The sequence below is a fragment of the Rosa chinensis genome, chromosome 2 (assembly GCF_002994745.2).
Source record: "Rosa chinensis cultivar Old Blush chromosome 2, RchiOBHm-V2, whole genome shotgun sequence".
Taxonomy (NCBI): Eukaryota; Viridiplantae; Streptophyta; class Magnoliopsida; order Rosales; family Rosaceae; genus Rosa; species Rosa chinensis.
The window spans coordinates 64,168,036-64,186,656 of record NC_037089.1 but is presented as its reverse complement, the minus strand read 5'-3'; the positions used below and the strand labels follow the sequence as shown (position 1 = coordinate 64,186,656).

The 18,621-nt window shown below is 42.2% G+C and overlaps 1 pseudogene; it reads left to right on the top strand.

The window, feature by feature from the left end:
* Positions 1–3,579: 3,579 nt before the first annotated feature.
* On the top strand, positions 3,580–17,852 carry LOC112183341 (annotated as a pseudogene).
* The last annotated feature ends 769 nt before the right edge of the window (positions 17,853–18,621 follow it).

Genomic DNA, 18,621 nt, shown 5'->3' with positions numbered 1-18,621 from the left:
AGCAATGGTTTGTTCAATGGGATTTCAACCCTAATCCAGAGTTTCCCTACTTTCTTCGCATTCTTATCAATTTCCTAGAAATCCCCAACGTATAACCGATCCTAGTCATGACACGTTCAGACTGGAAAGCCGGTGGGTTTCCCTGCAAAGTTATCCAATACGATGCCATGGTCAGAGGCACTTTCTCCACTGGCATGATGCCATCATACCATGCTAGCACCATCGGCACGTGATTGTATCCCCACGGCGCCCCCCCCCCCCGCCGCCAGATCTGACCACAATCAGACGGGTCCGACAGCATGAAGAGCACCCTCTGCCCTTCTGCTTCCTCCACCTGCAACGACCCATTAACCCTCCAAGCATTGCGAAACATCCCCAAAAAGGACTTGACCTTGAAATCCCGAGCAGTGAGAAGCTTGCCCACCAAGAATACGTTTGCTTGACGCAAACCCTTGCCCTGCGTTGGTCGCAAATCAATCTGTCTCTTGCCTTCAGAAAGAGCAAGAGAGGAGGCTAGTGTGACGTCCCGAACCTAAATTTACCAGTTTACAAGTCTTTCGATGGGTAAACGACATTTACATTTAATTTTTTGCTCCGTTTTGACATTTTAGGGGGCCCTAAAAGTTTACTTTTTGTTCGGGTCAAAATTTGAGAAAATTTCTTTCATGAAAGTTGTAGTGGACGTTAAACCGAGCTTGTGCATATGTGGTACGTAAAAATCGGAGTTCATATGCGAAAGTTATAGGCGAAAATGTGAAAGTTACTGTTTACAGTAAGTAGTATATATTTGAATTTCTACTGTTGGCCGGTAACTTTTCTTTTTCTTTCTCTCTCTCCTTCCCCGCGTTTTCTCTCTCTTCTCTCGCATCACTCTCTCTCTTCGGCCTCACCCCTGCAACCTCCTCCTCCGGCCACCTGGGAACGTGAGGCGGGCACCGTTGGACTCCTCTGCCCGTACCCAACCTCCCCACGGTGGTAGATCACGACGTCTTGGTCGGAAAATGGCGCACCAAGGCCGAGAAGTTTACTGTAGCAAGTGACCGTTGACCTCAATTCTGGCCACCTCCGGCGACAAAGCCAGGCTTTTTAGAAGCTTCTTGAGGCGTACTTGAAGCTTCGCAAATATCTTGAAGCGATTTGCAGCGTGGAGGAAGAAAGCATAATTAGAACATTTTACTCTACTTCGGTTTGCTTAATTGTTCGCCCACTTAGAGGTATTTTCTGACTTGGCCACAGTTATGAAAGATTCTTAGAATATTAAGTTGTTGATGCTGGTAAAATTTGGTAGCCAGATATGGTGGTTGACCGGCGGCGCGTGGGCCAGGCGCAGCTGCCTGTGGAGGTGCTTGAGGGCGCGTCCGGCCGATCCTGGTGAGTTGTTTTGGTCCATTGACTAGTATATATTGTTATGAATTTATGGTTATGTGTTTGGTGGAAATTGGAGGAGGTTTGGATATTAATTAGAATTTCCGAAGTTCAATAGTTTGGTTATTGGTTTATGAGAAATTCCACTATCGGATTTCTCTCAGTTTTGCCCTAGAAACCTTCAATTAATGAATTGGTACTAATGGTGAAGTTTGGGTTAAATTGGAGAAGAAATGAAAATGTTGATTTATGAGGATTTGATGTGGGAATTGTATTTAATTTCCGGATTGTTATTCGCGAATTATAATTGTGTACAGGGCGACGTGCCGAGCTACTGCTCGACGTACGAAACCGGTAGCGTGGTCGCCTAAATAGTACTGTGAGTGGACATTTATTTTAAATTAATTGTGCATGCAGTATATTAGCATTTTTCCGATTGAGATTTAATTTATAATTTGAATTATTGAGTTTTATGGTTTTATGAGATTTAGTTTATTGAGTTTTATTTATGAATTACGAGATTAGTATTGAAATTCCTTCCCGAGGGCTTTTAGTAGATTTTTGAGATAGTAATTCATGAGTTATTGAGTTGAGGAATGATTTTCGAGAAGTGACTGATTCAGAAAATGTTATGAGAATTACGGATTTCGAATATCCGTTTTTATGAGGATTCACGAGTACGAATGTTTCATCGAATTTTTGAGCATGATTGAATTATCGAGATTTATTGAGCTTTGAGCTCCGTACTTATCAGCCTTGAAGTTAGATTGAGTTTTCTTTCCGAAAGCATTTATTGATTTACAGAGTATTTGATTTTATGCTTTCGAGGATTTATTGAGATTTTGAGGTTATTTTCAGTTTCTTGAGGAGGCTATTCAGTTTATTAAGGAGGCCAGTTTTGGCGCATGCGTATCTTACCTAGTTGGCAGTCCCTTCTAGGTAATAGTCTGGTTGGCAGTCCCTTCCAGACTACAGTCCGGTTGGCAGTCCCATCCGATACGTCACCTGGTTGGCAGTCCCTTCCAGATGACATGAGGTAGTTAGTCGGCAGTCCCGTCTACTACCTGTGGTTAGTCGGCAGTCCCGTCTACTACTTGTGGCTAGTTGGCAGTCCCTTCTATCCACCGCCTCCTATTCCAGTTGGCAGTTCCTTCTGATGCGTCATCTGCTTGGCAGTCCCTCGTAGATGGCATGAGATGACTAGACAACAGTCCTTTCTAGTCATCAAACGAACCTCATGAAAAGGATGTTTTTATAAGGATTGAGGATGAGATTTTAAGAGGTTTCAAGATGTTCTTGTTACGTGATTGAGATTTCAGTAAAGAGGATGATTAAGAGTGTTTTCAAGATTGTTACTGCATGCGAGATTTTAGAGAATAACTTGGGAAAACATTAAGTTTTACTTATACATTCGAAATTACTTATTTTTCGTCCACTCACTCTAACGGTTTTTAAATGTTTTTCCCTGGGCCCTTCGGTTTTAAATGCCCAGTTTGCAGGCCAGTTTAGCTTGAGGTCGAGCGTATATGGGGTTGAGGCATAGCTGTCATAGCTTCCGCATTATAAAAGCATCGGTCATTTATCTTGTTTTCTATTCTCTTGTACGCCTGTATATTAGATTGCTCTGATAACCTATGAGATTAATATTCTTAAATTCAGAATCATTTATGAAATGAGAGATGTTGTGATATAGGGAGCAGGGTGGCTCCAGGAGAATAAGGATGGATGGTTTAGAAGTGTAGATGTTTTCTACAGGTTTTGGATTGTCCATTTTTAGGGGAAGTTCTGTCAAATTTTTGGTAAAATTTCTTCTAAAGTGGGCCCCGCAGGGCCACTCCGGATTTTAAGGTGAAGTTCGGGGCGGGTCCTGTCAGCTAGTTTAGCAGCCATTGCATCAACAGGAGACATCTTGTTGACAGGGAGAAGCACAGAAACCGAAAACCCTAACCCTAGGTTTGATAGGCACACAATATCTTGATTTCCTGCTGCAAGTATTGATCATTTTGAGTCTGGTTTAAGAAAACTCAGATCCTATTCATGATAAAAGCCCGAGTAAGACACAAACTTGGCTTATCTCAGTCCCCACAAAATATAGTACTTAATATCAACACTGATCACTCCCCACAACACACTCAAAAAAAAAATGTATAATTGTATGTTTTCTATCTGAAATTCAACATTTGATCAAGAAATATCAGATTGTGAAAGGTACAGTGGCTTTTCAGCTCAGGAGAACAAAAGAATATTGGGTCTTCTGTCATAGGTATCTTGCAGCTTGTTTTTGGTTTAATTTGAGCTTATTTGGTAACCATATGATCATGAACGCTCTAATATTCCACTTTCTTATAGTAATTAGGCTTTCTTTTTAATGGTTTTGAAGAAGTTCTCAGCTGTTTTTGAGCTAGTCATGAAGTATAAAATTGAAGCTTTTATATCTGCACTATTTTCTTTAGAACAAAAGTGTAAACTAGAAGTCAGTTGTGGGAATGTTTATTCAACGTGATTGATATACTCTTTACCGATCTCCCTGTATTTCCCTGTGAAGTAGTCATTTTAAGATTGCAATGGAATGGGTCAGGTAAGATTTATCAAACTCGAGAGTTACCGAGTGAAATCTGTTCTCTTTCAGTAGTTTTTCGCATAAATATGTGATATTGTCTAGGATAGATTGCCTAGAACTTGATGATTAGGTTTGATTAATGTTTAGGTTTTAGGGATAAATGGCATCTGAACCCGTAAATGTCAACGAATTCCAAGAATTGGATAAGCAAGTCCTTCCAAAAATGTACTATGATTTCTATACTGGGGGAGCTGAGGACCGGTTCACGCTAAAAGAGAATGTTGAAGCATTTTGCAGAATTATGTAATGTATAACTGTCTTGATGATTTATGTAAAAATGCGAATCACTTGAATGATATATGTGTTTTTCTATCAGATTAAGGCCTAGAGTTCTGGCAAATGTTAGCTGGATCGATATGTCAACCACTGTATTGGGTTACAAAATCTCAGCGCCTATAATGATTGCTCCTACTTCTAGGCATCAGTTAGCACACCCTGAAGGTCTAATTTGTCTCACAAGAGTTTCAGTTAAGATTGGTGAATTTCAGACATTAAGTTTTTACTTGCTCTTTCAGGAGAGGTGGCTACTTTTAGAGCAGCAGCTGCATCCAACACTATACTATAATGGTATTTATATCAAATTTATTGAATTCACATGTAACTGGAGTTAGATGTTTGAATTGTGTCTACCTGCACTGTGGAGGAGGTTGCTTCGAGCTGAAATGATGTTCGGTTCTTGCAATTATATGTACTTATTCACTCCTGAGCTCATTTCAGTTCACTTGTCAATCATTTATTTATAGCAAATTTCTTCTTATGGTACAGGTTTACAAGAGACGAGATATATCGGCTCAGATAGTTCAAAAATGGGTACAAGGCTATTGTCCTAACTGTCGATGTTCCCAGACTTGGTAGAAGAGAGGCAGACATAAAGAACAAGAAAGTATCTTCCCATTTTGTTTTGTTCTTTTTCTCTAAATTTCAAATCATGTCAAATATTGTTCTGGAAATCCTATATGATGCATCGAACGGTGACAAATGTTTTCGCAGAATGACTGCACCTCAGTTGAAAAACTTCGAAGGCCTAATATCAACTGAACTAGACTCTGTGAGTTGTATAGTTAACATTAAAATTTTCATGATGTTATATGCAAGAATCATTCTAGAGAGAAATGGTATTGCCTATTATTTCTTTCTAATACATGCATGTTTATTTATATGCATGCACACTTTGCAGGATGAAGGATCCAACTTGGAAGCTTTTGTCAGAGCGTCCTGTGATGATTCTTTTGTTAGATCAAAAATGGACTCATCACAAGTTATCCTAAAGCAACTAGGAAACCATTAAAACATTAAGTTGAATACAACATTGTTAACGTTAGTGATCCGTGGGATCTCTAGTTAGCTATAAATAAAGAGAGAGAGAGAGAGAGAGAGAGAGAGAACGACACAAGATGTATAGTGGTTCGTTCCCCGCCTTAGCGGGAAACTACGTCCACTTGAATGTTTAACTATGTGCGTTGAGCCTTGCGGCCTAACATGATTACAAAGTGTGTAGTGGAGTTGAGATGGAATGGAATGGTCTTTAAGTGGGAGGAGAGTTCCTTTTATAGGGGAAGGAGGCTCCCTCATTTACATTTTCTTAGATGTGGGACAAGAACCCACTATTCTAGTCTTGAAGCATGTTTGTGAAGGCCACTTGGCAAGGCCGGAAAGGTGGCTTCCCGGCGACGGATTTGCGACTTCCGGATACCGTAGCGTAGCTTGAACATAGGGCTACAAGATGCAAGTAGTGGTTGGGCCTCACCATGGCTTGTGGGTGTCCCAAAGAGGGTGTTAATTATGCTTGGTGAGATAGCAAACTAGTCTCACTAGTAGAGGTATCTACAAGTCCCCGAAGTCCCCAAGTAAGAGGAGCTTCTTGGTTGGGGAGTTATACACATGATGTCACCAAGCATAAGTAACCGGGCGGTACGGAGCCCCTACAAGTCCCCGAACTCCGTAAGCAAGAAGGGACTCGTTAACCTGCACAACAAAGACAAAAAACAGGCATACGTAGAATGCTCGTTGCGTTGGGCAACAAATGTGAGTTGTATGGGTATGCGTTGGCATATACGAATGTATGAGGTGCGTGATACATGGTCGTGCGAGCATATGGATTGCATATGATAAATGTAAGTTGCACGAGCGTTGCGGAGGTAAGCGTTTGTAATTCGTGAGTGTTGAATGCTTGAACGTTTGTGTTTGTTTGGTTGTCGCTCGTATTAATGGAACGTGAAAAGAATTCGATTTGTCACAAGCGACAAATGGTAGAAGAATTCAATGTTCCATTAACGTGTGGTGTGTCGAGTAGACATGAGTGTAAAGCTCGAGGATTGTCGGGCAGTCATGAGCGAAACACTCGGGGTTGCCGGGAAGGCATGAGCGGAAGCTCGGGGTGCCGGGAAGGCATGAGCGGGAAGCTCGTGAGCGGAAGCTCAAGGGTTGCCGGGAAGGCATGAGCGGGGAGCTCGGGGGTGCCGGGAAGGCATGAGCGGGAAGCTCGGGGTGCCGGGAAGGCATGAGCGGGAAGCTCGGGGGTGCCGGGAAGGCATGAGCGGGAAGCTCGGGGTGCCGGGAAGGCATGAGCGGAAGCTCAAGGGTTGCCGGGAAGGCATGAGCGGGAAGCTCGGGGGTGCCGGGAAGGCATGAGCGGGAAGCTCGGGGTGCCGGGAAGGCATGAGCGGAAGCTCGTGGGTTGCCGGGAAGGCATGAGCGGAAGCTCGGTGATGCGGGGAAGGCATGAGCGGAAGCTCGTGAGCGGAAGCTCAAGGGTTGCCGGGAAGGCATGAGCGGGAAGCTCGGGGGTGCCGGGAAGGCATGAGCGGGAAGCTCGGGGGTGCCGGGAAGGCATGAGCGGGAAGCTCGGGGTGCCGGGAAGGCATGAGCGGGAAGCTCGGGGTGCCGGGAAGGCATGAGCGGAAGCTCGTGAGCGGAAGCTCAAGGGTTGCCGGGAAGGCATGAGCGGGAAGCTCGGGGTGCCGGGAAGGCATGAGCGGGAAGCTCGTGGGTTGCCGCGAAGGCATGAGCAGTAAGCTCGTGAGCGGAAGCTCGGGGATGCCGGGAAGGCATGAGCGGGAAGCTCGTGAGCGGAAGCTCAAGGGTGCCGCGAAGGCGTGAGCGGGAAGCTCATGAGCGGAAGCTCGGGGGTGCCGCGAAGGCATGAGCGGGAAGCTCGTGGGTGCCGGGAAGGCATGAGCGTGAAAGCCTGGCGGTGCCGCTGAGGCACGAGAGCGAGAGTCTGGCGGTGCCGCTGAGGCACGAGCGCGAAAGCTCAAAGGTTACCGCTGAGGCACGAGCGCGAAAAGCTCGGTGGTGCAAGTGGGGGGCGAGCGCGAAAAGCTCGGTGGTGCCGCTGGGGCACGAGCGCAAAAGCCGGGCGGGGCCGCTGAGGCACATGAGCGGACGCGGAAGCCTGGCGGGGCCGCTGGGGCACGTGCGCGGAAGCCTGGCGGGGCCGTTGAGGCACGTGCGCGGACGCGGAAGCCTGTCGTTGCCATGAGGCATTAACGGGTAGCTCGATGGTGATGCCCTGGGGCATGAGCGTGGCCGTTGCTAATTATGCTGGGCTGTATGTACAAGTCCCCGAAGTCCCCAGTCAAGGAGGGTGCTCCTGCGGGTTGATACCAAAGCGTAGCTTTGTGCCGTATATCAAGCATAATTAGTGCGAGTGCGTCGTCCATCTAGAATTGGTTGGAGCGAACACTTTTGCCCTTTCGGGTGGGCCCCTGCTAGGCCCTGCGAGGAGTCCCCCACTCCTGGCTATAGACCTCCGGATGGTCGGAAAATTGTTTGATGAGGGGAGCTGCGCGGAGCAGAGGGTGTTGGGTAGCGAGCCCAATCTTTGGTACCCAAGCGTCGGGGTTAACTGCCGGATCAATGGCTGCCGTAGGCTGTGTTAACTAGTCCCTTACTGTTTTCTCAAATGAGAAACTTGACTGCAATGCCGCGTAGCGGTCATTGTCATTATGAGGCGTAGCCTTACCGCTTGGCGGTTGGTTGAAAAATGATAAACACATAGAGCAAGTAATAAAATTTTGTTTGAGTTTCCCATACTTATTTAATTTTGCATTTAAAATAGAAGCATGGCATATGTGTATAGCATTTACTTGTAATGTGGATGGTAATATCATTTTTGCATTTTTTGTAGATATGCTAAAGGGTCATTGAGATCGGTATGTGAAGCATGGCATATCTAGCATGTGAGGTCTAGAAAGTGTTGCCAAATCTACGAAATGTTGTTGGCATGCTAAAAAGTTTACGGAAGCATGTAAAAGCATATCAAGTGTGATATTCTATAAGCATGCTTAGAATTAGTAAAAGCATGGTATTGGCATGGCGGTAGCTCAAATTGAAAGAGCGTAAAAGATAAGATAAAGTGACTTATCTTATGCCGATTTGAGATTCATTGCTTGTGGCGGATAAAGTACTCCGATAATGTACGTCAATGCGTGGTTGCAGTTTGCATGGTTGATGGGAATAGTTGAATTTCCTTGAAACAAAATAGGTGATTAATATGTAGATTTGAAAAATCAATACTAGTATTTTGCATGTATATTTTGCATGTGTACTTTGATGAAATTTAAAGCAAAGTGTATAAGCAAAATGAAACATGGCAGTGATAGTAGTTTTTACATGTAAATGTATATGGCCCAAGTGACAAGAATCAGCTTGGTAAACGCACGCAATAGCCTATATATATATATATATATATATATATATATATATATATATATATGTATATGTGTGCGTGTGTACAAGTTCCTACCCACAAAAGCTATTTTGGCTTTTTAATTACCAAAAACTGAATGTGCAGACGGCACGTTTTGGTTATAGTTATGTGGTTGTGTGCGTTGCACATAGTGGAAATGTCCAACGATTGTGCTTTTAACAATTGCCAAGGTGTGTCTGATATGTGCTTAACAGGATAGCCATGTACCAACGTATGGCAATATTATAAGCAAATAGGCTTATAAGCATATAATTTGGACATGCAGTCATGCACTAGTTATGGTCTCATGGAGACATGAATTTACCAGTGTACCAGCATGTAAGCTCGGCTTTATAATGTGTACATATATAGGGATATATGCATGCATATATAGGGATATGCATGTAGACCATAAAGCTGCAGATTTTAAATGCATGGCATGTGCAAGAGATGTTCATATGTGTTGCACCTAGTGATCTGTCAACCTTTGCAAGTAAAATATTATATATGCTTGGTCAATGATAATTGAATGTGCAAGCAAATGCATCACGTGCTGGGCCATGAAATAAGGACAACTGGACACGTTGTGTATATGTTAGCCACTTAATTGTGCAGGTGCCTTTAGATGAATATATATGTATATGCATTAGCTTTTTATCACCGAAAGAAGCTTATCTGTTTTCCAGTTTTTTGTCAGAAGGCTTTTAGCTATATCGAAGGTGCTGATCAATCCCTGGGTGATGACCTCCGCCAGGAAAATTGAAGTTCCGGTGCATGTTCCGCTGAACATGGCTAGCGGTAGCTTTGCCCGGCTGTAGCCTTTGGTGGTTGACGGAGCCTTGGCTAGCGGGAGTGGAGCTCGGCGGAGCTGCTGCACATTGGAGGCGCTGGGTATCGATCCCGCTGATGGTTGGGTATCGGGGCTTTGATGGATGGCTAGCGGAGCATAGATGGATGTTAGCGGTGCTGGGATGCCGCTGATGCTGTCTTGCTGAAGAAACTTGGCGGTGCGACAAGAGGAAGCAAAGTTGCAATTCTTGTTGGCGGTGTGACAAGGCAAGAAGCGGAGCTGGACAAATCGTGTGGAGTTCGGCGGTGATGGGTGAAGCTCGGTGAACCTCGGTCAGCGGTGAAAGGTGAAACCCAGTGTGAGTAGTGGAGGATTGCAGTGATGGGTCTCGGCGGTGATGGAGACTGGTGTTACCGCTGAAGGATATGGGCGGAAGAATATGCCGCCAACGAAGCTCCGCCACTGCCGCCAACAGAAGCTCAGAAGGCTTTTTTTTTCCCACTGATGAGCGGAAAAAGTCCCACTGATCATAGTTTGGCGGTGCACAGTTGGTGTTCAGCGGAGCTTTGGCGCCTTAGCCAGCGGTGGCTCCTAGCGGTGAAGGTCAGCGGTGCCGCTGATGGATATCTAGCGGAGCCTTGTTTCCGGCTGACGAAGCCTAACGGAGAAGTTTCCCGCTGATGAAGCTTAGCGGAGGAGGTCTTGCACGGTGGGTCAAGATGGTCAGCGGAGGAGAGTTCAGCGGAGATGAAGTCTGGCGGGAAATTTGAAAATTGGAGGGGTGCCCAGAGAAGTTTTCTGGGTGTCCTGAGAATTTTTTTTTTTTTTTTTTTTGGAGGTTCAGCGTTGACCAAGCCTTGATGTGCGTTGACCTGCTCCGCCGGGCGTTGACCGGACCGGCTGGGCGTTGACCGGCCATGTTGGGCGTTGACTGGGCGTTGACCGGACCCTATGGGCGTTGACCACCTCCACCGGGCGTTGACCGGCCCCAATTTGATGTTTGAATGAGCGTCGACTCGACATTTTCGGGTCAAAGTTCGTGGTAGGTGACGAAGCCTTTGTGTTGGCTTCCCACAGACGGCGCCAATGTTAACGTTAGTGATCCGTGGGATCTCTAGTTAGCTATAAATAAAGAGAGAGAGAGAGAGAGAGAGAGAGAGAACGACACAAGATGTATAGTGGTTCGTTCCCCGCCTTAGCGGGAAACTACGTCCACTTGAATGTTTAACTATGTGCGTTGAGCCTTGCGGCCTAACATGATTACAAAGTGTGTAGTGGAGTTGAGATGGAATGGAATGGTCTTTAAGTGGGAGGAGAGTTCCTTTTATAGGGGAAGGAGGCTCCCTCATTTACATTTTCTTAGATGTGGGACAAGAACCCACTATTCTAGTCTTGAAGCATGTTTGTGAAGGCCACTTGGCAAGGCCGGAAAGGTGGCTTCCCGGCGACGGATTTGCGACTTCCGGATACCGTAGCGTAGCTTGAACATAGGGCTACAAGATGCAAGTAGCGGTTGGGCCTCACCATGGCTTGTGGGTGTCCCAAAGAGGGTGTTAATTATGCTTGGTGAGATAGCAAACTAGTCTCACTAGTAGAGGTATCTACAAACATGGATCTGGAAAAGAATCAACCTAGATATCTAATGTGATAGTGTATTTAGCATTGGATTAGGAATTCATTATTTGGACTACAAAAAAGTCCTAAACTGTGATGCATTAGGATTCTTAGATACAAGACTTAATTCTTAAGGAAAACTTTTATGGGAGGATTCCTAGGATTAGTACTTGTATAAATAAGAGGCTGGGGTCCCTGTTATCACCACCGGTTCTTGCAAGCATTGTGTTCTGCCCATTCAGAAGCTTTAGTACGTTGGTGAATAGCAAAAGACTTCAACCTCGTCTTCATTCTTGATTTCTGCAGCTGCTACAATGGCTTCAACCTTGGACATCAATGGTATGTGTTTAATCTTCTGAAGTTCTTGTTGAACATGTATATGCGTGTGAGCTTGATTTGTAATTTAGTTTTACATCTTTGTGCTGGGAGGTACTCACCACCTGTTCTTGCATGCATTGTGTTCTGCCCACTCCGGAGCATCCCATGCTCTGCTCTACTCACCCACGAACACATAGTAAGTAGGAAGGAGTACTAATAGGCTAGCTAGCAATAAAATATGGCGACCCAGGTATGGCGGATAAAAACCATTCAAATCCAGTAAATCTATAAGGCTTCCATATAAGTCCCGCGAATAAAGAAAACACGGGTACGATTCCCAACCGTACCCGGAAATTCTCGTTAAAAGTCACATAAATTAACAGCGTGTCCCACACGCTAAAAGAATAGTTAGATCATCATCAAGGCATTCCCAATGCCAAAACTGAAAGTCGATAGATAAATAAGAAATAACTTCATCGAAATCCCATTTCGAAAATCTTTCCAAAAATCTCAAAACAACGAATAGAAATATAATTAATTCCGGAAATCACCTCGGAAAATTACTTCAACAAAATTTCGCATAAATCACAAATTCAAAATCGAGCATAACAACTTCAATTCGAAAATCCAATTGACATAGTAATAAAAATATTTAAATCCGTTTAATATGCTCGATAAATTAAAACAATAATTTAAGTCACTAATTCATTTCCCAAAACAAATCAAGACAAATCAACAATAATTTCCCGAAAGCAAAATATAATAACATGGATTAAATAATTAAATAATTAATTTGGGAAAAACATTTGCATGCATCCATATTTAAAGGCAAAGGTCCACTCACAGTACTATTGGGCGACCACGCAAACGAGTTCTTTCATCTAGCCGTAACTCGTGACATCGTCCTGTATACAATTATATTTCCGTAAATGACAATCTGAATAAATAATTACGAACCTAAACGAAACCTCGAAAATCCCAATCTCCATTACTTCTCAAATTCAACCCAAATCACACCCACAACACCAATTCCTCAAGTTACATATTCCACAACGAAAATGAGTGAAATCCGACGGCCGGAATTTCCCACAATTCAATCACAAAACTCCGAACTTCAGAAAATCACAAACAATTCCAAACTCCTCCAAAATTCACCAAACTTCGCATACAAGCTCTACAACATTTCTACAATTTAATGGGCTAAAAACTGGAATTGAAACACTGCCTTACACGCTTCCACGCTCCACCAACAGTGGCAGCGCGTGGGCCCCACCTGCCGGAAGCCACCACCTCCGATGGCCACCAAATTTTGGCAGCACCACCTACTCAACAGACCCAACATTTTTCACAACTACAACAAGTTCCACTTTTACCTTGAAGGGTTCCAATTTGGCCGGTGAAATTTTCCAGAAAAACCCAAGAACCCCAGAATTTGAAATCGTCGATTCGACCTCCACACTGCAAATCGTGGCTCAAGGATAGGGGCGAAATGATCCTTGACAAAAAACGAACATTCGACGCTAGTTTGGTGGCCGGAGACGGCCGAAATTGCCGGAAATTGATGGAAATCCCGATCTTCTACAGTAACCGTCCTCTTCTTCTCATTTCTGCACCCTCCACAGTCCAGTATCAATCACCAAACCATCATAGAAATGAAGAGAGGGAAGAGAGCTTTCCAACGACATCTTATAAGTCAAAATCCGTCGCTTGATGAAGGAGTTATGGCCGGAAGACGGTGAAGAGGTCGGAGTGGATGACAGAATCGGGGAGAGAGAAGAGAGAGAGCTCGGTAAGTTTCCGAAAATAAAAACTTACCATAGTAACTCGGCTATTTATAGAAACTTATTATAAATAGTAACTTTAGTATTTTGGCCATAACTTTCGTATACGGACTCCGATTTTTACGTACCACATATGCACACGCTCGGTTTAACGTCCTCTACAACTTTCATGAAGAACATTTTCTCAAATTTTGACCCGAACAAAAAGTCAACTTTTAGGACCACTAAAAGTATCGAAACAACGTAAAAAGTGAAAGTGGTTGTCGTTTACCGTCCAAATGACTAGTAAACGGATAAATTAAGATACGGGACGTTACACCCTGCAGAAGCTAGAGTTTACAATCCAAACATTAACAAGCTTGATCCTAAAACTGTAAGCTGCTATTTTATAGGCTACCGTGAAAAATCTAAGGGTTTCAGGCTTTATGGAGCTCAACACTCACCAAGAATTTTTGAAACACATCAAGTAAAATTCTTGGATGAGAAAATTTACAATACAAGTTTTGAAGATTTATCTTCAGAATTTGAAGAAATTGGGGATAATGAGCATTCTGAAAGTATATTGCCTATAGTTCATGATACACAAGTAGCCATTAGTGTTCCAGAAACTTAAAATGCACAAGATCAACTTTTTGATCAAGGAATGCATTTTGTAGAACCTCAAGATCAGCCTACAGAACAACACCAAAATGAAAATCCCCATTTAAGAAGGTCTCATAGAGCAAGGAAACCAACTTATGGGGGGGAAGATTCTGATTACATTGTTTATTTGCAAGAACATGAATTTGAAATTGATCTTGCAGATGACAATGATCCAGTTACTTTCAATCAAACTATTGAAAGCAGTCAGTCAAATGAATGGAAACAAGCTATGGAAGCTGAAATTGACTCCATGAACAAAAATGCAGTTTGGGATTTAGTGACACCTGACCCCAAACAAAAGGCTATAGGCTGCAAATGGGTGTTTAAAACCAAGAGAGATGCAACTAGGAATGTTAAGAGACATAAAGCTAGGTTAGTTGCCAAGGGTTCACACAGAATGAGGGTATTGACTTTACTGAAACTTTTCCCCAGTTTCAACTGAAGACTCCTTTAGGATTATTTTGGCACTTGTAGCTCAGTTTGATATGGAGCTACACCAGATGGATGTTAAGACAACCTTCCTAAATGGAGAACTCGATGAGGTTATTATTTACATGAAGCAGCCAGAAGGATTTATTGAGCCTGGAACTGAAAACTTAGTCTGCAAGTTAAGAAAATCTATTTATGGTTTAAAATAGGCCTCTACACAGTGGTATAAAAAGTTTGACTATGTAATTTCTTCTTTTGGATTCACTGAGAATTTAGTGGATAAGTGTGTTTATCTCAAAACATCTGGAAACCAATTTATATTTCTGGTACTTTATGTTGATGACATTTTGTTGGCCAGTAGCAATTTAAAGCTACTTAAAGAAACTAAAGCCTTTCTGTCAAAGAATTTTGACATGAAAGATTTAGGTGAGCCATCATATGTACTAGGAATAGAAATTAAGAGAGATAGAGCACAAGGGCTGCTAGGTTTATCCCAGCAAAGCTATATTGCCAAAATTCTGAAAAGATTTGGCATGAAGACTTGTGCATGAGGGGAGGTTCCAATGTCTAAGGGAGATAAGCTCACTAAGAAAAAAAGTCCAAAGAATGAAGTAGAAAAAGTAGATATGGAGTCTAAGCCTTATGCAAGGCTTGTTGGAAGTCTCATGTATGCTCAGGTCTGCACTAGGCCTGATTTATCTTTTGCGGTTGGCATTCTTTCCAGATTTCAGTCTAATCCAGGTCATGAACACTGGGTAGCTGGAAAGAAAGTACTCAGATACTTGCAGAGGACTAAAAACCACATGATTGTGTATAGACAAGTGGAGAAGTTGAAGCTTGTAGGATACACAGACTCAGACTTTGCAGGAAATTATCCTGATTCCAAGAAATCGACTTTTGGATATGTTTTTATGCTTGCAAGAGGGGTTGTAGCTTGGAAAACCATGAAACAAACGTTAGTGACAACATCCACAATGCAGGCAGAGTTCATTGTAGTATATGAAGGGATGTGTGAAGGGCTATGGATTAGAAATATCTTGATGCAAACTAGGATTTTAAGTCATATAGTTTCTTATGCTCTTGTAATTCATTGTGACAATGAGGCAGCTGTGTTCTTCAATAAAAACAGTAAAAGGTCAAATAACTCAAAGCATATTGACCTCAAGTATTACAGTGTGAGAGAGAGAGTCAACCATGGTGAAATTTCAGTATTGAGTATAAGCACAGACTCTCAGCTTGCAGATCCCTTCACCAAAGCATTGTCAGTGGCTGCCTTCAAGAAGCATATTGAGAACATTGGTGTTTTACCTAGTTTAAGTTCTTGAGTTCAGTGGGAGCCTATTTAGTAAGAGTAAATTTTATGAGTTTTGTATTTTCTGAGTTCTTGTAAATTTTTGGTAATTGTGATTTTCAGTTTATTCATCATCACAACTTTATGTATTATTGAATTTTGATTATCAATAAAATTCTTGAGGTATTTCATTCAGTTTTGTGTTGCGGAAATTGTATTTAAACTTTCTGTGACATTTTATTTTTTGTGTTCTTGATTTACGTTGATATCAGATGGTCTTGTAATTTCAGTGAACATGTTCCTTCAGTTTACAGTACAAGCATTAAGACCATCAGTGTTTTCAGTTCATGCTTGAGTTTCATTTTGAAACATTCAGTTGGACCATTCAGGTATATGATCTTCTGGTAATACACGATGTTCATATACTGCATCATTTTGTTTTTAATAGCATATGTGAATTGCAGGAGCTTATGTTAGTGGTCTAGAAGTGCTGCATTTTTGTTAAAGTGTATGTTTTTCCTTGCTCTACATAAGCTACTGCATTTTGACCATGCTGAATGGATTTTGAGACTTTTCCTTATTCTGGTGCACACTTCAGTTGGTTGTAAAAGAGTTGATGTTATTAAGTTTTGGTTGTCCTTGATAACCAGTGATAGTCCAAGTGGGAGATTGTTATTTCAAAAGTGGACTCATCACAAGTTATCCTAAAGCAACTAGGAAACCTTAAAACATTAAGTTGAATACAACATGGATCTGGAAAAGAATCAACCTAGATATCTAATGTGATAGTGTATTTAGCATTGGATTAGGAATCCATTATTTGGACTACAAGAAAGTCCTAAACTGTGATGCATTAGGATTCTTAGATACAAGACTTAATTCTTAAGGAAAACCTTTATGGGAGGATTCCTAGGATTAGTACTTGTATAAATAAGAGGATGGGGTCCCTGTTATCACCACCGGTTCTTGCAAGCATTGTGTTCTGCCCATTCAGAAGCTTTAGTTGGTGAATAGCAGAAGACTTCAACCTCGTCTTCATTCTTAATTTCTGCAGCTGCTACAATGGCTTCAACCTTGGACATCAATGGTATGTGTTTAATCTTCTGAAGTTCATGTTGAACATGTATATGTGTGTGAGCTTGATTTGTAATTTAGTTTTACATCTTTGTGCTGGGAGGTATAAGTCGGCATACTCTACTGATCATATGCTCTTATGCTTCTAGATTATAGGTCATAGACTCATGAGGCTTCTCTTTACCTTTCATACGACTCCACTACAAAGATGCATGATTCATATAGATTTTCTTTTGTTTCAACTTTTTGAAGTGCCTATGTTACCGGTTCTTATTATTGAATTCCTGGTCTGGAACAATATCTGCAGGACGTAATAGGATGGTTAAAATATATTACAAACTTGCCAATTCTAGTCAAGGGTATACTCAGTCATGAAGATGGTAAGATCAACTAATTAAGGCTCCATCTCTTGGTATCTGTGACTGTATATCTTTACCTTCTATAAATATCAACTAGTGAAGGAAAAGTATAGTAAACGTATAAAGGAACAAGGTCTAGGAAACATTGACTTTCAATTCATTTCATGACTGTAACTTGACGACTCATAATAGTAAATTGGACAAATTAGCTCGACTAAGCCCTTCGAAAATTTTATGTTCTACCATTTCAGCAAGAAAGGATGTGGAAGTTGGTGTTGCCGGGATTGTTGTCTCTAATCACGGAGCACGACAACTAGACTACACTCCGGCCACTATTTCTTACCTGGAAGAGGTGGGACTCTTTTCCCTAATCGATTTATATTGCTGATGCAACTTGTAAAACACAAATTTGTACCAATTTGAAGTAAGAAGAAAACTTGCTTCTTCATGTTAGTTATTGGTGTGTGCCTGTTTGCTATCATCTTTTCAAGTGGTTCAAGCTGTTGGAAGGAAAGTTCCTGTTCTTTTTTATGGAGGAATACGGCGAGGAACTGATGTCTTCAAGGCATTAGCCCTCGGTGCACAAGCCGTCCTTGTAAAGATCTCCATGCCACTACTGTTTGAATCATCTTCCTTATCAATCTATTTATACATTTTTTTCCTGCGAGAATTGTAATGTAAATGTGTTAGTGCAGGTTGGAAGACCTATTATCTATGGCCTTGCAGCAAATGGAGAAGATGGGGTGAGAAAGGTTATGAAGATGTTGAAGGATGAGTTAGAGCTCACTATGGCTCTCTCTGGCTGTCCTAGTGTTAAGGATATTACCAGGAGCCACGTGAGAACAGAATGTGATAGACTCCGCTCCCATCTTTAACTCCTTCAAGCATCAAAATAAGAGATGGAGTCATTATCCAATTTGGGAAATGTGCAAATGTTTATCCAAAAGTAAATAACCTCCCGACATTAATTAACTTTGTTTTAGGATATGAGATTCAAGAGAGATTGAGGAGAGAATTGTGTATGTTCATTGATAATAGGAGCCCTATATATAGGGATTACAAAGTACATAATCTTGGAGTACAATGATTCCTATTCTAACTCGGAGTAGGAAATCTCTCCTATTACAACTATAGAACTAATCCTAGTTTGACAAGGCACACTAAATATCAACATTCTTCAACACTCCCTCTTGTGCCTCTTAAACTTGGTGGTGACGCTTTGATCGTTGCCTCGTTAAAAACATTGCTTGTGTAATAAAAACCTTGTGGGACAAAAACAACCTCGAGGAGGAGATAAAAGTACAACATGTCCTTCACTCTTCGAGATCGAACATATAGACATCATACCTCCCCCTGATGTCGACATCTCCCCCTAATTACTATAATCGTGGGAGTTCGGATAACCTTCTCCATCCGATGCTCTTTAAATGTTTCTCGAAGGTGGATTTAGGTAACGACTTAGTAAATAAGTCCGCTACATTATCCTCTAATCGGATCTGATTCACTTCAATCTTTAGAAGTGATTGTTGTTGCTGATTATAAAAGAACTTAAGTGATATATGCTTGGTATTATCGCCCTTGATGAAACCTAACTTCATTTGTTCAGTACAAGTTGCTAGGTTCATCTGTGGTAGACTTCAAACCACAA